Genomic DNA, 18,774 nt, shown 5'->3' on the forward strand with positions numbered 1-18,774 from the left:
AGAGAACCAAAACAAAGCCCAGTGTCTCACTACATTTAGTAGCTAGAGGCCAGAGTTCAGGATGACTGAAGAGCTGCAAAACAACAAAAAGCTCTAGAGATCTGCAGAATAGTCTAAAGGTTTTTTCTGAGTAATAATTGGGGTTGGGTGAAGGAAATCATTTGAGTACTATTCAACAAGACCAACAAAATAACATAAGCAGTAAATCAAATAATCCCTGGACCTCACTGAGCTGGGAATAGTTCATGTTACCAGCCAGAATAAAGCTCCTAATACATGGGGCATTGGATAGCATCTTCAGGAGAGTTATGCTTTACTAGTGGGACCAAATTAGCCCTAGAATAAAAACTGCTATGGATTAACCCTAACAAACCTTAAAAACAAGCCTCAAAATGTTCAAATTGATCAAGTAACTTCCTGTGTGCCACCATAAGTTCCACACTTTTAAAAATAAAACAAAACCCAGCATTCAACAATGTAAAAATCACAATGTCCAGCATCTAATAAAAAATTACCAGACATGACTTACTATGTGATCATTTCATAATATATACAATGTTATATCATTATGTTGTACACCCAAAACTAATATGTTGTATGCCAACATACTTCAATAGAAAAATAATAGTAGTAATAAAAAGAAAAAAATTATTAGACATGCAAAGAAACAGAAAAAATATATGTAACCCATAACCGGGGGGAAAAAATCAGTCAATAGACACCCTGGAATGACAGATATAATGGAATTAACAGACACTTTAACAATTATTATAAGTATATTGTAGGATATGAATGAAATAGGGAACACAGTGATAGAAGATATTTAAAAAGATCCAAATAGAAATTGTAAATATTAAAAATACAATACCCAAAATGAAAGATATATATAATGAAATTAAGAGCAAATTAGACACAGCAGAAAAAAAGATCTGTGAACTTGAAAACAGCAATAGGCACTACCCAAGATAAAGAGAAAACAAAATGAGAAAAAAGCACAGAGCCTCAGTGAAGTGTGTGAAACTATGAAACTGAGTAATGTGTACAACAGGTGCCTAGGAATGAGAGAAGAAAAAAAGGAAGACATAAAAATTATTGGTCAAAAGTAATGGCATTTCTTCTAAATGTGATGAAGACCACAAATCCACAGAAACTCAGGTAACCCCCAGCAAAAGAAAGAAAACCACACCAAGGCACATACTACAATCAGGTTGCTGAGAACTATTGATAGAGAAATCTTAAAAGTATCCAGAGAGGATCATCTGGGTGGCTCAGTCGGTTAAGCTTCTGAATCTTGATTTCAGCTCAGGTCATGAAAGCCCTGTGTAGGGCTCCACACTGACATCTCAGAGCCTGCTTGGGATTCGCTCTCTCCTTCTCTCTGCCCCTCCCCTGCATGCACACGCACTCTCTTTTTCTCTCAAATAAACATTTTTTTAAAAATCCAGAGAAAAACATAATTTATACAGGAAAATTAAAATAATGGTAGACTTGTAAAAAAGCAATCCCAGAGAACAATTGAATGATACTATTTTAGATTTGCTATTCTGGCTGGGAGCTGTTGGCACAATAAAAGTCTGGGCAGGGACTATTAGTACCTTACCAGCCACCAGTGATAGTCCCCTCATTATGAGCCAGCCATCGGCTGATCTGACTGTAAAACTCAATTTTAGTCATCTTCCTGGAACTAGTCTTAGTTCTATTATAGGTCATGTTCCCCATATTTTGAGACAAATATTTGCATAGAATATTACTGGAAAGTACTCTCGGGAACACTTGTAAGAAAGTGATGGAGTTGGAATGGGGCAAAAGAAAAAGGTGAACTACAGTGCAATTGCAACAGAGGCCTCAGCTGATCCCATGAGGGGCTCTGAAGCTGAGATGGCTCTTCAGAATTGTCCCAAACAGAGAAAGTGCTAGGCCTTTGTACCTTTATGTAAACCAGTCACTGAATATGGGTTGATTCTGAAGAGGAGGTGTAACCTTGAGTGAGACAACTCCCTTCTGCCAAGCATACAGTTCCTAAAGAGGACTGCAGCCAATAGTCCTGGCAGCTGGGGGAATTCATGACATAGCAGTGAATGGAGGTCTGCGTGGAACACCTCATCCTCACCACAGAGGACCCCTAGCATTAAAAAGAACAAAAAGCGGCGAGGGGTTGGTGGGGAGGATTTCTGTTAATATGATACCAGAGAGAAAGGGGGACAGAGGGAGGAGAGGTTGTGAGAATCAGTTTTCATTTAGTTTTTACTTTAGCATTTACTAATTTTAATTTCTCTTGTTAAAAAGTTATTTCCATTTATTGTAGATGATTTGGAAACAAAAGTTTAAATCACCCATAATCTTACCAACCAGATACAGCCCTATGAAAATCTTGAAGTTCTTTCTCCAGGACTTTATGTCTTTTAATGGTTCAAGAAAAAGTAGCTCTTTTTTTTTGTCTTCTAAAACTTCTGTGGCTGGTTAGGATTTGAGATTGGTAATAAATTTCCCAAAACTTCATGCCGAAGCTAAAAATACAATGATCAAGACCTGCCATTCTTGTTCATTATGTACAATGTCTCAGATTTTTACATTTGTGGGCTTTCATCAGCTTTCAGGTTACTTGGAAGTTCTGAAGACTGCATTCTGTCTCATGATTCTCACGATCTGATTTGTCAGGCAGCACCTTATGCTCGAGCAAAGAGTCCAAATTTCTTTCTCTTCCCCAGCTTAATTGATACTCTTGTGTCCCCTCCACTAAGACTCATGCCACCTATTGCTAGGCTAGAAATTATCAAGCACGATACTCATTGTTCATTAAACTGAAAATCAAATTTTAACATCAAACAATAGATTGGAAGGAATCACCCAAATGTTGGTTGAATTTAACTTTTGGAATCATTGTTGGATAATTTCTACAATGACTATCTTTTGTTTTGTTTATTTAAACTATTAGGAAGTTTGATTTTGGTGACTCATGGGCAGCAGGGCCATCTGCAGGTCTCCTCTGATGCAGCTCTGATTAGTCCTGAATTGTCTTCTTAAAAGGGATTCGACTCTAGTGAATATTTATGGCTTTATAATGTCAAATACAAAGTGATATGAAGCACAAATTTAGGAAGCATAAATTTACAGTTACAAATCCCTGTTAGGGATTTTTTAACCCACTGACCTAATATCAATTGTCGTATGTATAATTATAGACAAAATAATAAACATAATGTATCGGACCTTCAATATATATGGAATGAGCATAAATATTGGGATCATGCAGGACTGGGTTCTAATTGTGGCTCCATTACATTAACATTTTTAATCTTTCTGACATGCAGTTTCCATATTTATAAAATGAGAATGATACTTCCTTCTTGACATCTTTGAGAGCCCAAATGAGATAACATGTATAAAGTGCCTGGCATAGAATATGCATACAATGTGTCCCAATGAACAATAGTTCCCTTTCCCTTAAAATTAAAACAAACACGTAAGAAAATCTAAAGACTATTTATTGCCTTTGTACCCAGTCTGTTTAAGAGTTGTAAAATATACCATTACCTTTTGGGGGAAAATGGAGTTTGAAGGAACTGTCTTCTTAGGATACTTATTATCCACTGTGCCCTCTGTTTTCATTTTTATGCCTTTTACATTTTAAATATATGTAGATAACTGCAAAGAACATTTCCTCAAGATAATTACAAGCAATTGATAAACAGTACATGCTGAATTGGGGGGATATGAAGGCTTATTTTTTAATGTGTATATCCTTGTAACTGTTCTAAATTCTATCATTTTTTTTCAAGTGAAAACAAATAAATATAAATATCTGGAAAAGGAAAATATATGAGATTATCCTTATATAAAAAATAAGTAAAAAAAAAAAATAATAAAAAAAAAAAAAAATAAGTAAGGGGTGTCTGGGTGGCTCAGTCAGCTAAGCATCCCACTTCAGCTCAGGTCATGAACTGTTTGAGTTCGAGCCCCATGTTGGCTTGTGTTGAAAGCTCAGAGCCTGGAGCCTGCTTCGGATTCTGTGTCTCCCTCTCTCGCTGTCCTCCCTCCCTTGCTTGCGCTCTCTCTCTCTCAAAAATAAACATTAAAAGGGGCGCCCAGGTGGCTCAGTCGGTTAAGCGTTCAACTTCGGCTCAGGTCGTGATCTCACAGTCTGTGAGTTCAAGCCCCCCACCCCTACCCCTCCCCCGTCCGGCTCTGTGCTGACAGCTCAGAGCCTGGATCCTGCTTCGGATTCTGTGTCTCCCTCTCTCTCTGCCCCTCCCCCGCTCACACTCTCTCTATCAAAAAATGAATAAGCGTTAAAAAAAAATTTTTTTTAAACATTAAAAAAATGATAATTCCTTCTCTCCACCCTTCAAGTCTTTGCTTCTACATGGAACAAGACAGAAAAGGAGAAGGCTTAACTGAACAATTCAGATTTGGGATAAACTTTCTAAATTCTTAATATATACTCTCAAGGGAACCCGAATTATGTAGTAGACAATTATTTCTCTTTGCAGACTTTTCTACCAAGAACTCAGAAAAATCTTTGCCTTGGGGGATTTTATCATCTATGTAGAAAGCTGATGCAAATACAGTTACCTTGGTAAATACTACACCAAGACAAGATCCTTTGCTTATCCAGCATTTAAGACATGTTGGAAGCATGAATTATGCTATGATGATCCATAAAGTCCAGGCTGAGCTAAAAGAAATATAGTAAAACCTGTGCTATCTGGAAAACACAGGCCAGAATAATTAGTAATTAATCATTTTACTACTGGTTTCCAAAGACTTCCGAATCACATTAATTGGCCTTTGTTAACATCTACTATGTTATTGTGTGTTATTTGCAGTAACAGTCACCAGTCCCTCTCATCTTCACCTGACTGAATCAGACTGTGTCCTTAGTACTTAGCTGAGGCAACCCCTCCTCTATGAAGTGGCTCTCTTGTGTGTGCTCCCAAAAGACCCCATGCCTATGTCCAGTACTGAGCTTACCACAATTTGTTAAAATAATTTGCTTACCTGTCTGTCTCCTTCCATCAAACCATGAGCTTCTAGAGGCTAGGAACTGTCTTGTTCATTATTACCTCCAATACCTATCAGTGCCTAGCATACACTTAGGAGAGATTCAAGAGATGTTAAATGAAATAAATAGCTAGCTGCATGGATCTGTCTTGGGCATGGGGCACCGAAGTCTCTAAATGAGATTTTATAGAATAAATGTTTCTGAAAAGCTCTCCTGTACAGTGTCTATGATTTTCACAGAACCAATCAGTTTTTGATCCTCATTATTCACAACTCCATATTTGTGAACTCATCTGCTTTAACCCTCAAACTGACACTTGCAGCACCTTCACGGTCATCCCTGGACATACCCAGAGCGGCATAATATTTGAATCACCAACTCGCATGTTTCCAACTAAGGCTGAACAAGGTGACATTCTGCCTTCTTGTTTCAGCTCTCATACTCTAAGTAATCATCCTTTTTTTGCAGTCTATGTGGTGCTATGTTTTTTTGCATTATTGTGCTTTTGGTCTGTGGTTTCACTATTTAAAATTAACCCCAAGCATAGAGCTAAAGTGCTATCTAATGTCCCTAGGCATACCAAAACTGGAATGTATCTTACAGAGAAAATGCATGTGTTAGATAAGCTTCATTCAGGCATGAGTTATAGCACTGTCGGCTATGAGTTAACGTTAATGCATCAACAACATATATTAAATAATATGTCTTTAAACAAACACACACAAAACAAGGTTATGAATTAATGGATTGATGAAAATGTGATCAGAATCTCACAGGAACCTAAACTTGTAATTATCCTAGAAGCAAGTTTTCAGTATTTGCTAACTCAGTATCCATGGTGACTTTATAGAACATTATTGCAAATAATGAGAATCAGTTATTTGCATTGCCATATGTTTACAAAGCAGTGGAGGTGTCATTACTGATTTTTCCCCTATACATTTCTATATTTCCTGTATTTATTACAAACATGTACTAATTTTATTACAAGGATAATATTTTTCGGAATATATATATTGTTGGAGATAGTGTGGTATGATGAGTACAAAACACTGATTTAGCAGTCAGATCTGGGTTTCAGTTACTGTTCTGTCATTCACTAGCCACGTAACTTTGGAAAAGTTATTTAACTTTTCACAGCTGTTTCCCCGTGTGTAAAACAGGGATGATATTATGTACCTTGGGGAGTTATTTTGAGAGTTAGAAACAATATATCTAAAATATCCAGCTCACAATGTAGTACACAATGCACTCTCAATTAAAACACAGCTATTAATATTATTAGCTTTCTGCTGGGACCAAATTGCAGAGACCCAAGCAAGCCTCAGAGGCTCACAGGACTTAGGGCATTCATGTTTCATCCCAATTGCTAACCCCATTCACAAGCACAAGTTTTATAGATTCGGTGCTTCAGCTTCTCTCCACTTGTGTTCGTTCGGTCAACTATTTTTTTAGTGTCCAAATGTGCAAGAACTTTTCCAGTTCTCTTTTCTGATGTGCTAAATCATGTGATTTCGACCTTTGTGGAACTACAGTGACTTTGAACTTGGCTTATATACCCCATCAAATACCAGGATATGGGAGCTGGGACAATTAACTCTAAAAAGTAGCCTATTTTAGAAAGAGCTTCTTTTTAATCAAGTCCCATCAGATATTTGCTTAGGTACAGTCCCAGCTGTTTGCCTTTTAAACTGTTTAATATGTGTGACATGATAGTGCTTGATTTTCCCACAATGACCTCCCAAAGGTGTTCTACGTACTTCTTCCTTTTAAAAATTCATATTCTGCTCTCTCTCTACCAAGCTGGGAAGATTAAACTACCAGTACATTTATAAGAGTCTAGCCTGAGATGGTCAATAGGATCTGACTCTTGTACAGATTTAGCATACTTCTAAATTGGAAGCTCTATTTCAAAAAGGAATTTTTGAGAATAATTGAATCCGCACCTCAGATAAATTTAATAAGAATGACTTGGACATAATTCATGCTTCTAGAAATAAACTCACAGTGGGAGTTCCACTTGGTCTCCCATACAGGGAGGGGCAGCAGTGTATTTCTGTGTGCCCCCCCCCCATCATGATCTCAACTGTGTTGTCCTGTTCCTTAGTATAAGAGCACTTGAGATGTCACTATCTGTGTACCCATGTGTTGTCCAAGAGGCTGACAAAATCCCTCCACGCATGGCTCAGTGTGCCACTGCTGCCATTACCAACACAGCTTTGCTGACCTCACCCTTCAGTGTTTTCCTCTTGTCTCTGCTTTTATGCTGCATTCTGCTTTTCTCCTGCACACTGAAATGGCCTCTCCGTACATCCTCTTTGCTTTTGCTTCAGCTCTGAAGCCATGTTGGAGAGACTATTTACCTTTGGGAAATGAATATTCTTTTGCCACCAACCCCCGCACCATGTGTTTCTTCTGTAACACACCCTGGATCTTGGGAACAGGAAACAGTAAGTAGTTTTTTTCATTCCAGAACATCCTGGGCCATAGCTACACAGCAGGGATCAAAGCAGGCACACATCAAAAACACCCCAACCGAGAGGAGCAGCCCTCAAGCTTCAGCGCCTCTGGCTCTTGTTATCATCACTGCCTGTGAGTCATGTGTATCTCATCTCATCTCTTTCCCCTGTCTGCTGTTCCTTCTCCAGGCTCTGCGAGAAATCTGTTCTTTACCAAAAACTTTCTTAACAATTCAAGATAAAAACTCCTTCAACTTTTCCCATCTTTCTTCCTCATATAATTAGTAATAGATAAATAATTTCAGTGATATTCATTTGACATTTCTTAAGCCCTTATTGTGTGCCAGATACCATGCTAAGTGATGAGCCTTAAAAAATGAATGACACACTCCCTACTCTCAAGGAGCTTTTGAGTAATGGAGCAAGACAGCCAACACATAAACAGTTCTAATATAGAATAATACAGTCAGTGGTGGAGGCAGGCAAAGGGGCCTTTGGGAGTAAATAAGAGGGATGCTATTTCTCAGATAAGGCGAAGCCCCTAGCTGAGTATTTTTCCAGGCAGTGGGTGCTGGGCTGTTGAGGAGGGGTACGCAGGAAAAGGGCGAATCATAGGGATGAGATACAGATCTGTTCTGTTAGGGAAGAATAATAGAAGCAGAAGTGCTGAACTATGTATTTGAGGCAGGGAGTTACTGGAGACACAGCTGGGAAGAAAGAACATAAAAATTTATCTGACTCATATTCAAAAATTTGGGCTTTTTCCTATAAAGATGAGCTTTACTAAAATGCATCCTCCTGTGTCTGCTTGAATAACAGGCCCCCAAACAAGTTCATGTCCTCATGCCAAAAACCCCTGATTATCAACCTTATAAAACTTAAAAAAACAACAACAACAAAAACCAACCAAACAAACAAAAAACCATTGTAAATGTGATGAAAATAAAGATCCTGAGATAGAGCAATCATCCCAGATTATCTGGGTAGACCCAATATAATCACAAGGGTCCTTATAGAAGAAAGACAGGAGGAATACGGAAGACAGATGTGAAGAGATGGAAGCAAAAAACAGAAGAGAAAATGCTGCGCAGCTGGCTTCAAAACAGGAAGGGGCCACAAGTCAAAGAATAGAAGCAGCCTCTAGAAGCCGGAAAAGTCAAGGAAATAGATTCTCCCCTAGAGGCTCCAGAAGGAAAGTGACCTTGTCCTACCAATTTAGACTTCTGACCTCTAGAACCATAAGATAATAAATGTGTGTTGTTTTGGTCACTAAGTGTGTGGTAATAACAGGAAATTAATACAACTCCTGAAGACCAGAAATTTTGGGGTTTTTTTCTTCTGTATCTTAAACAGTACCAGAATACACCACCCCAAAATATGCCTCTTTGGCATGTGGGTTATTTTGAGCTAAAGGCTACTGAGAACCAGAACACCCAGAAAAAGATCTAAAATCAGGGCACACGTTTCCCTTTTGTAAAAGAAATTCACATTTATGGAGGAAATTTCCATTTGTAAAGATGTCCCTCTTTCCTATAACAGGAAAAGGAGAACTCAACAACTCACCAATGGAGAAGGCACTGACAAATCTGGTTAACAAACCTTATCAAACCTTATTACACTGTTGCTTACTATACGTTTTCTGGCCACCTTCTCACAACTTACCTTTCTTCCCAAAAGCCCTCTACCCCTTTATCAACCACCCCCAAAATGTAAAAGCTTACCATGACTATTTATGTAACTCATACTTCTGCAGTTAAGCAATTTCAGCTGGGCTCAGGATAGTTTTTCTGGTCTTGCCTGACCTGGAATGTCCTCAGCTGAGATGAATCGTCTTCATTTCATGTGGTCTCTCACCTTCTAAGCAGGCTAGCCTGGGCTTTTTTTCACGGCCTGGAACTGGCACAGCATCTCTTCTACCACATTCCATTGGTCTAAGGAAGTCACAGACCAGCCCAGTTTCGAGGAGTGGGAAAACAGATTCCATCTCTTGATAGAAAGAGTTATAAAGACAGATTGCAGAGGGCATGAATAAGGGCCACCATTTGTCATCAATCTTCCACATGACCCAATGATTCTTTTCTGTCTTACCTCAGCATCATAACTACTCTCCTTCTGAAGTGACAGAAATAATAATAGCTGACATTTATTGAGCACTTGTTGCCAGGCAGTATTCTAAGTACTTTGCATTAATAATTTATTTTATTCTCAGAAGAACTCTTTGAGGTAGGTATAATTATTACTGGCATATTAAAAGAGGAAACAAAGGCACAAGGAGGTAAAATAATTTAAGAGATCCTTTCCACCAGGAAAAAAAGAAAAGATCTCAGAGGAGCCATGTGATGCTGTTGAGAATTAAGACAGAATTGAACAGCTCTCCAGATCATCTGAAGGCATGAACACTTTTCCATAGCCTCCGGTCACAACAAAAGGCATTCCTTTTCCACAAGATTCAGACGCTAAAGCACTCAAGAGAATGAAGCTGTCCCACCATTGTTAAAGAGAGAGTTGTACATTTACAGTCTCAGCCAATGATTTTTAAAAGGCAAAATTTTAAATCATCTTTAACGGGAAGAATTCCTCTGTGTAAGTTTTCTTCACCATCCCTATAGAATCCGTTTTGCTTTAATTCCAGCAATCTGAATCAAGTGACAATGATGCCGGACACTGGGAACATCAGGAATTATAGGAACTTACAATTTGACATAGCAAAGTAAACTGGAATTAATGACACAATACTAGAAGAAGAACCGACGAGGTAGTTCTAGAGAATTGAGTCTTTCCGTAGAGCCAAAAATGACCCTGACTGGCCTCAACTTTGAAGCATGCTCTAACCAATAAGAACAAGGACCCTTGCCTCTCTGTCTGATCTACCTCTGATCTTGCCTTTTAAGCTTTTCCTACCCTGATAACAGGCATCTAAGTTCTATTGTGCCTGCCTTGCTTTAGCCAGCCTGCATGCCCTATTGTGTTTCTCCATCTTGTCTTAACTACCAACTTAGATCTAATGAGCCTGAATCTTCAGAGAGAGAATCTGTATTTCTAAAAAGTATCCCAGGTGATTCTTATGACAATGTAGATTTGGTAAACACTGCTTTATCTCTCATGTAGCATGATTTTAACTAACATGACTATTTGAATCTAGAAAGATCACAGCTTAATTCTTATTGGCTTGACAGACTCCTACAAGCTGGGTTCATGAAAATTGGTTTCCATGGTGGGAAGTAAATTTTGCCAGGGAACTCAGTCTGGACATTCATATTGGGTATAGCCCAATTGAGAGACAAGACCTAGAGCCCCACCCCTGATAATCAAAAGTGACATAGAAAAGTGCTCTCTGGGGGCACCTGGGTGGCTCAGTCAGTTAGGTGTCTGACTTCGGCTCATGTCATGATCTCACTGCTCGTGGGTTTGAGCCCCGCGTTGGGCTCTGTGCTGACAGCTCAGAGCCTAGAGCTTACTTCAGATTCTGTGTCTCCCCCTCTCTCTGCCCCTCCCATGTTCATGCTCTGTCTCTCTCTGTCTCTCAATAATGAATAAATGTTAGAAAAAGAAAAAGAAAAGTGCTCTCTGGCATCCATATGGGCCACACATGGGCTGTCAGAAGTAAATGTTCTCTGGTGGAGAGAAAAGATTAAAATTGACAAATATGAAAATATGCTTTGACATACCCCAAATCTAGTTGCTATACTCCACACCAAGGACATTTCAATTCTTTTTTTTTTTGTTGTTCTTTTTTTTTTCAATATACGAAATTTATTGTCAAATTGGTTTCCATACAACACCCAGTGCTCATCCCAAAAGATGCCCTCTTCAATACCCATCACCCACCCTCCCCTCCCTCCCACCCCCCATCAACCCTTAGTTTGTTCTCAGTTTTTAACAGTCTCTTATGCTTTGGCTCTCTCCCACTCTAACCTCTTTTTTTTTTTTCTTCCCCTCCCTCATGGGTTCCTGTTAAGTTTCTCAGGATCCACATAAGAGTGAACACATATGGTATCTGTCTTTCTCTGTATGGCTTATTTCACTTAGCATCACACTCTCCAGTTCCATCCACGTTGCTACAAAGGGCCATATTTCATTCTTTCTCATTGCCACGTAGTACTCCATTGAAGGCCATTTCAATTCTAAGTTGAAAGTAAAAGCAATGAGACTTTTACTAATAAGTTAGATACACTTTTCAAACTTTAATATCCTAACATGTAAATGGGAGGTTTGTACTAGATAATCTCTAAGCTCCTTTATACTAATCTTGGATTCTGCGTTGGTCTAGTCAAAGAAAATATAACTAGTCATTGGTATGACTGAAATGTTTATTGAATTGATAGTAGTTTTACTATATTAATCTGACTGTTAATTCAATAAAGACCAACAAATCTATTTATTTCTGTAAACCCAGCTAATGTTTCCAACTTAATCCAAGTTCGGACATCGGGCAGGGAGGAAGAAGGAACTCCTTGTCACTTCCTTTTCTCTTCACCTCTTACATTCCCAGAAGCTCTGAAAGAAGCCAGTGGTCCAATGACTGATTAAATAGTTTTCCTCCATTCCATAGTAGAGAAATTCATTTAATGCCCTTCATAGAAGAGATGGCACCACTGTCTCTTCTACCCTATTTCAAATGTGAACTTTATACTGATTCTTTCAAATCTATGTTCTACTAGTTAGAAGCTTCACAGCCATAACAATCTAAAATAGATCTTCTCAATGTAACAGTTAAAATGTAATTTCAGTGCAATTGGAGCCTTTCTAAATCAGTTGTTAAAAGAAATTCCTGATTAATGAATATAAATAATAACACATTACCCACTCAGAAACGTGTCCTCATACAAAAATATATAAAAAAGCAATTTAGCTCAACAGTAGATGATTCAAACAAAAAATCTATAGTGTCCACTCAGAAGTGTGAACACTAAAAATGAAAGTGATTTTTAAGATGTAGTTTCTTCGAATAATTGTCTCAACTGTATATGACCAGGCAGTTATGATGAACTTAGCTAAAGAAAGATCATGAGAGATTTATAGTGGTAAAAAAAAAAAAAAAAGCTAGCAAATCGGATTGAATGTGAATTTCTGCATTTATGATTGATGCCAGAAAAAGTCATTGTAGCAGTTTCACGGAATATCTCACAGCTTGAATGCACATTTTTGTGCCATTATCAGCAGTTGCAAACTAAACCTCAAAGCTTGCATGGTAAAAACAAAACAAAACAACAACAAAAAACAAACAAACAAAAAAAAACAAAGCTTGCATGGTAAGCTATTAGAATCTAATTTAATTTCCGCCCCCCCTTGACCTTTTTTTTTTATATGTAACATAAGCAGAGTTTGGAAATAAGTCAATTTGACAAGTCTGACTTGAGCATCTTTAATGAATTCTTTTCTGATATTTCACTTCTTCATAATTATATTTGATGTCCTATCAAATATCTGGCCAGACGTTGAATTATAAAATATCATTAAAGCCCCATAACTTATGCACAACTTTGCCATGTTTTCTTTTATGTGTGGCTTCTCTCCTTCTCTTCCCCTGTGTGCCCTTGTACTATTCTGACCTTCTGAGAAGCAACTTAATTCTGGCAGAGGTTTTCAATGTGACACCTCATTTTACAAACTTGATTGGAATTCAGGGTATTGAATCATGGCTTGAATAGTTTGAGCTAAGCTACAGCATTATATTTCAAAAATATCCTATAAAACAATCTTCCCACCCATTTTCTACAGTGGCCCAAGGCCATTTGATTATAAAATATATGTGTTATTGAATATACATTTTTTTAAAAAATGGGTATTCTCTTCATAAACCATAATAATAGCATCCTCATCAATTATAGATATTACTTTGCTAAATGGGTTTACCTTTTCCTTTTTTTGAGTTATGCTCCCAGAGTCATTTTGAGATAGTGAATTAACCTATAGAAGGATGAAGTGTTGTTCATTCACCTCTTCATTCATTCATTTTTAGGCATTGTTCTTTTTTAAAAAAAATTTTTTTAATGTTTATTTTCGATAGAACACAAGGCGAGAAAGAGAAGAGAGAGATACAGCATCTGAAGTATGCTCCAGTCTCTGAGCTGTCAGCACAGAGCCCGACACAGGGCTAGAACCCACAGACCATGAGATCATGACTTGAGCTGAGGTCGGTCGTCCAACAGACTGAGCCGCCCAGGCACCCCTTCTAGGCATTGTTCTTGGTCCTAGAGACCCATACATGGATCCTGCTGCCAAGGCCATGATCCACAATTAACTGCTGCCTTTTAAAAATTTTATCTATCAATTTATTGCTTCATATTGGAAGAATATAGAGCTGCCTTTGCCATATCATGAAGTAAGTACTGGATATTGCTCAAATGGACATATAATTAGCTTCTCACTTGTTTGAGTTTAGGAAATACTGCTGTTTATTTGTTTAAATTTGAAGGCAATAAAAAGCTTGATGTTGTCACAGAGATTAGTATTAAAACTTCAAAAAAACATATACTGAGGGGCACCTGGGTAGCTCAGTTGGTTAAGAATCTGAATCTTGATCTCAGCTCCGGTTTTGATCTCAGGGTCGTGACTTCAAGCCCCACACTGGGCTCCACACTGGGTGTGAAGCTGACTCACAAAAAAAAAAAAAAAAAAAAAAACCATATACTGAGCACATAACCCTATTATTATTACACACCAACCTCATTTGGGCTTGAGAATAAATGTGTTGGCTATTTTGACTGTTAGGTGTCAGGACAGTGACCTAAAAGTAACCAAAAGACCCATTTATCCAAAATAACTTCCTTGACAGTCAACCCTAATACTAAAAATTTATACCATTCATTCATCTAATCATCCATTCATTTGTTCACTCACTTATACCGGCTATGTGTTCTGCATTGTGCTAGACAATGGGGATAAAAGACTAAATAAAAACACCCTAATCTTGATGTAGAGAAGCTGACAGATTGGTTGGGGAAGCAAATAAATTGCCAATTATAATACAATACAGGTGTTACAATGGGGAAATACAAAGCTGTGAGGTAATGCATGTCATATGTTGTATATTCTTGGGGCTATATTGTCTATCCTAATTAAATAAAACATCTCAATGAGTGCAAAAAATAATAAATTAGGCAAACACTTGTGCTCATGCAAACTCTAATGAAGTCTGATGAAGAAAGGGACTTTGGGGCACCGGGTTGGCTCAGTCGGAAGGGCACACAACTCTTGATCTTGGAGTTTGAGCTCCATATCGGGTGTAGATTAAAAAACTTTAGAAGAGGGAGTTTCTCTTTTGATTCAGTACCATATACATAGTGTACACACTATTTGTAAGTCTTAACAGTCTTTTTAAAATTTCTTGCCTCCTGCATTATCCAGCCTGCATTAGCATATTATGCCTAATGCCTTTAGTCATAAAATACTATAATCTCACTTTCCCACTTCCAAAGATATGTAACACACCCCCCCCCCCAAGTTGTTCTATATGAAATCTAAGCAGGTCTCTGAAATTTATGTCAAAAATTTTATCAGTTGGTGAACTTCAGCTCCGAACCAAAATTAAGCTCTTAAGACTAGATTTATCCTCTTGCCTGAAATAATAAAAATTAAAACAACAGTGTCCGAGATACTCAACATCATACGATAAAAAATAATGATCACTAAACAAGGTAAGTCATCCAAATGTACCAGCTTAGTGCTATGAAATGTTTCTGTGCTGTGATGCCCAGAAAGTGAACCTAGATAGAATCTAGAAGATTTTAGTTGCGGAGATGAAGCTGAGAATCTGAGGAGAATGCAGTGACTTAAAATTCACAAGAAGGAGTCCCACAGAGGGGAAAACCTACAGAGAGAATTCTGAAGCTCTGCATAATTTCCCCCTTAAGTATTCTGCTGAAATATTTATCAGTGCTTTTATGTAAGCAAATTACCCAAGGCCAAGAGGAATCTGTCTGGATTAGAGGAAAGTATAGTCACCCGCATTGAACTGAGAGTAGGACCTATCTATTACCACCATCCAAACTAGAATCTCATGATTCATAGAGAATTTAGTAGAACACACAGAAAAATTTTGCCTTAGTATTTGGACAGTACTGAAAAATTGGACTTACGCTGAGCATTTCAATCCCACTTGAGAAATCTTAATAACAAAACTCAAAAGCACCTGTTTCCAAAAACAATGAGTCCCAGAACAAAGCACAAAAATGTTTAAAGAAATATAAATAAACCTAGCAACCAATGAAGTAAAAATGTAAATGCCTGGTAACCAATAAAAATTACCAGGCATGCAAAGAAGCAGAAAAATATAACCCATAATTAAGACAAAAATCAGTCAATTGACACTGACACATATGTTATAGTTACCAGACAGGTATATTAAAATATTCAAAAATTTAAGTAGAGATACAGGAAATATTAAAAAAAAAGACCCAAATAGAAATTCTAGAGATGAAAACTACAACATCTGATATGAAAATACACTAGATGGTATTAACAACAACAGAATTGATTAATCCAAAAGAAGGCAGAAAAAAGGGAGGGACAAAGAATAGAAGAAATGAACAGAAAACAGTAAGATGGTAGGCTCAAATTTAACCACATCAATAGTCACATTAAATATGAATGGTCTATATATCCCAACTAAAAGATACATATTATCAGATTGATAAAAAAGACCAAACTATATTCAGCCAACAAGAAATTCAGTTTTAAACACAAACATACACATATATATATATGTTTAAAGAGATGGGTCTTTGGGGCACCTGATTGACTCAGTCAGTTTAGAGTCTGACTCTTGATTTCAGCTCAAGTCATGATCTCATGGTTTATGGGATCAAGCCCTGTGTTGGGCTCTGCACTGACAGCACAGAGCCTGCTTGGGATTCTCTCTCTCTCTCTCTCTCTCTCTCTCTCTCTCTCTCTCTGCCGTACCCTGCTTGCACACTCTGTCTCTCAAAATAAATAAACGTGAAACAAAATTAATAAAAAAATTAAATTAAAAAAGATTATTCTTTGAGATCAATAACTGATAAACCCCTAGCCAGATTTATCAGTGAAAAAAAAGGAAAAAGGTATAGTTACCAATATCAGGAATGAGAAATGCAACATAACTACAGATTCTACAGATATTAAAAAAATAATATGGAATTATTATAGACAACATTATACCAATAGATTCACTAGCTTAGGTGAAATGGATAAATTCTTTGAAAGACACAAACTAACAAATCTTATGAAATAGATACCTTAAATAAAATAGATAATCTAGAGTCCCATCTCTACTAAAGAAATAGAATTTGTTATCAAAACCCTGTCAAAAAACAAAAGTTTCAGGCTTAAACGGCTTCACTGATGAAGTCCATCAAACACTGAAGGGAGAAATAATAGTAATCTGTACAGAGTCTTCCAGACAAGTTAAGAGCTGATAACAATTTCCAACTTATTCTTTAAAGCCAACATAAACTAACCAAAAACATTACAAGAAACAATACACTATAGACTAATATCCTACATGAACATAGATGTAAAAGTCTTAAACAGAATCTAAAAGTTGATTAAAATGATAATATGTTTCTGGTTTATCCCAGAAATGCAAAGTTGGTTTAATATTCTAAGAAAATAAATATAATTCACCATATTAACAAACTAATAAATAATATTCATATGATAATCTTAATGAAAACAACAACAAAAAGCATTTGACATAATCTAACATCCATTCCTGATTCAAAACCCTCAGTATGTAGAAAATTTCCTCAACCTGATAAAGGACATCTATGAAAAAAGCTATAGCTGACATCACACTTTATGGCGATAGACTCAGTATTTTCTACTTAAGATCAGGAATTAGACAAGGATGTCCTCTTTTACCACTTCTATTTAACACTGTCCTGGAGGTTCTAGTCAGTAAAATAAGGTGAGAAAAGAAATAAAAACCATCTAGATTAGAATAGAAAAAGTAAAACTGTCTTTATTTATAGCAACATGATCTTCTATTAGAAAATATGATGGAATCTACTTAAAAAACTGCCAGAATAAATGAGTTTAGGAAGAATGCAGGATACAACATCAATTTACAAAAATATATTTCCATAAGCTAACATCTAACAAGCAGAAATTCAAATTTAAATAACTACGATTTACATTGGAATAAAATATTTAATAACTACTTACTAAGTGCTGGGCTTTACCACACAGTGACAAATAAACAAGGGCACTGTCTCAAGAAACTCTCTAAGTAGGGAAACAAGAACAAAAACAGATACTATACTCCAATAAGTAAAGGAATAAAGATATATGTGGACATTCAGTCAATTGTTATTAACAAATTTCTTTTATTAGTAAACCTATTTTCCCACTGTCTGAGAATGACCCATAATTAATCTAAAATTTCATAAACTGGATTAGCACAACCAGGATTCCTAATGCTATTAGAATAGTTCTTTTTCTGATATTCATGTGCCTAAAGTTAAGAGGATAAGTTATTCCTAATCCACATTTGAGGTTCTTTTGTCTAATCAGTTCTCTGGTCCAGAGAGGGTGAAAAAAGTCTGTTCTGAAAGATTTCAGCTGCGCATTCTTCTTTGCATTTGTACCAACTTGCAGAACCAGAGAACTTAAAAGTGTACTAAGGCCTTAAATAGCTGAGGCACCATTAATCCACTAGGGCTGGCCCAGAATCCTCTTTTGTGCTTTGTGTGTCTGTGTGAAGCAAGAGCTAATTAATTAAAATAAGACTATAATCAACATTTTAAGTAAAATATTTTAAATTCTTCAGAGAAAACAAACTCAAATTCCACTCATTTTATAAACACAATTCTAAGATTATTCTCGTGCTCAATTCACTAAGGCAGCTATTTTAGTGACCTATATTAACTAGGTTGAAGAAACAAATTTTATTGAGTTCTTATACTGATGCCCTGAACATAATGATGTCTAGGCTCCACCTTTTTAAGGATATGTCAAAACATATCACACCCAAGCCAGAGACCACAAAGTAAACTATTACTCACATAGCCATGTGCAAAGCAAGGGGATTTCCTGAGAGGCAAGACCCACCAATAAGAGAGCACTCTGGGGGTACTTGGGTGGCTCAGTCAGTTGAGCGTCTGACTTCAGCTCAGGTCATGATCTCAGAGCTCGTGAGTTCGAGCCCCACATCGGGCTCTGTACTGACAGCTCGGAGCCCGGAGCCTGCTTCGGATTCTGTGCCTCCCTCTCTCTCTGCCCCTAACCCACTTGCATTCTGTCTCTGTCTCTCTTAAAAATAAATAAGCATTAAAACAAATTTTTTTAATGAAATAAAATTAAATTTAAAAAAAAGAGAGAGAGCACTCTGGT

At 37.1% G+C, this 18,774-nt stretch overlaps 1 long non-coding RNA gene across 3 annotated transcripts in view; it reads right to left on the bottom strand.

Annotated features, from left to right (window-relative positions):
- Positions 1-18,774, bottom strand: part of LOC132673120 (uncharacterized) — a 27,715-nt gene extending 8,941 nt beyond the window's left edge. For 2 of the 3 annotated variants that reach the window (XR_013557553.1, XR_009607874.2), the window contains exon 1: positions 18,447-18,774. This is a non-coding gene — a long non-coding RNA (uncharacterized LOC132673120). Of the gene's footprint in view, positions 1-17,607; positions 17,670-18,446 lie in introns of those variants that run through there. The other variant, XR_013557554.1, reaches the window with a different exon arrangement.

The sequence above is a fragment of the Panthera onca genome, chromosome C1, assembly GCF_046562875.1.
Source record: "Panthera onca isolate mPanOnc1 chromosome C1, mPanOnc1 haplotype 2, whole genome shotgun sequence".
Taxonomy (NCBI): domain Eukaryota; kingdom Metazoa; phylum Chordata; class Mammalia; order Carnivora; family Felidae; genus Panthera; species Panthera onca.